Below are 1,476 nucleotides of genomic sequence, written 5' to 3' on the forward strand. Positions count from 1 at the left end.
TCACACGTGAATAATCATTAACACTCACACTTTTGTAAAAACCAAATAATGTATTTTTCAATAAAAGGATTAAACGTAACTTATCCAAATTTAATAGAAGAAAAATAAACTGAAGTAAAACCAGTGAGATCACTTCATCCTCACATAAATGTTTCTTCACTCCATAAGATATTTCCCAACAAAAGATTCTTCTATAGTCTTCCACATTCTTTTGTGGTTCAGAGCATGATAATTGGGTTTTCATGCTACGTGTGAGATGAACCTCCCTCAAACCTTGTTAAGATGTCAGCACATTACCAATCTGACATGAAGATACCAGGGAAGATACCGAATCAAACACTCAGTGTAGAATCATTACATCTCATTAAAAACACAATATGATTTTAGGTAGTGTCAAGTGCTTACCTTCAGGGCTAGATGAATGCATTAGCAATTTCATTCTTCTTCCTATTTCAAGTATTTGTATTCTGTAACCATAATTCCCAAAGTTGTTTAGAATTTGTTTTATGTATAAATCAGTTCAAGGCTCACCACCAGTGCGGAGCCTTCATTTCTAAGCTCTTTATTTAATTTCTCTAAGTTTTTGTCATCAAGGAATTTGCTGAAGAGGGCTCACACTGTATTTCATGGGCAAGCCTGAAAGTTTTCTAAATCTTTGAAAGCAGGGCTGACTTTGTTAGTGTACAGCCCATGCAACAACACAGAATCTCACGCTGAGACAAGAAGTACGCCATGCTTGGGCTAATTCATGTTCTGCTGTCATCATTTTGAAATTCTTAATATATTTTGTATCTAGGGGTACCTCGTTTTAATTTTGCTTTGGGCCCCACTAACTATGTAGCTGGTTTTGATGGAAAGACATTTGTTTTGACACGGTAGCTCTCAGTCACTCTCTCCTTCAGAACATAGTAGCAAATGCCTTCTAATAATTGACATCACCATAGAGAAGTTGGAGGGCTGCCTAATGGCTTTCTCTATTTAGGCTATTTGATATTGAAGCTTGGATGCCTGAAGAAATCCTTGTTTACCTTTGAAGCGCAACCACTAAACCAGAATATTTCTCTGTGTTAAGCCTCCTACATTGCAGAGTTTGGGGACCACAATGTGCCCCTGCTTCAATCTGCAGATTTGTTTCAGGGAATTATTCTTGTGTAATATATTTAGGTATTTTTTTCCGACAGTTGAGAGGCCGACCCACACCTCCGTATGTTCTTGATTAAGCTGCTCTCCCCTTAGACCTCAAACTTCTATCCACAACAGCCAAGGGGAGGCTCAAACCCTCTCCCTCCAGGAGCAAGGAGAGAAGTCTCTTGAAAAAGCGAAATGAAACCCTGACCCCAAATCCCTCTCCAACTAATTTATGGTAAAATTCCTTGAAAAAGCTGTCTATTATTACTGATCCCAGCTTTGGAGCGGTGGTGGCTTCCTGCTGCTGCTAATCTCTTGGCTCAACAAAACCCATCTGTCATTGCAACT

The 1,476-nt window shown here is 38.9% G+C and overlaps 1 non-coding gene across 1 annotated transcript; it reads left to right on the forward strand.

Annotated features, from left to right (window-relative positions):
- Nucleotides 1-205: 205 nt before the first annotated feature.
- LOC129012017 (small nucleolar RNA U13) lies at nucleotides 206-307 on the forward strand. Its single transcript, XR_008493525.1, has one exon. It is a non-coding gene; the product is annotated as a small nucleolar RNA U13 (small nucleolar RNA).
- Nucleotides 308-1,476: the final 1,169 nt, after the last annotated feature.

Source organism: Pongo pygmaeus, chromosome 14, assembly GCF_028885625.2.
Source record: "Pongo pygmaeus isolate AG05252 chromosome 14, NHGRI_mPonPyg2-v2.0_pri, whole genome shotgun sequence".
NCBI classification, from domain to species: domain Eukaryota; kingdom Metazoa; phylum Chordata; class Mammalia; order Primates; family Hominidae; genus Pongo; species Pongo pygmaeus.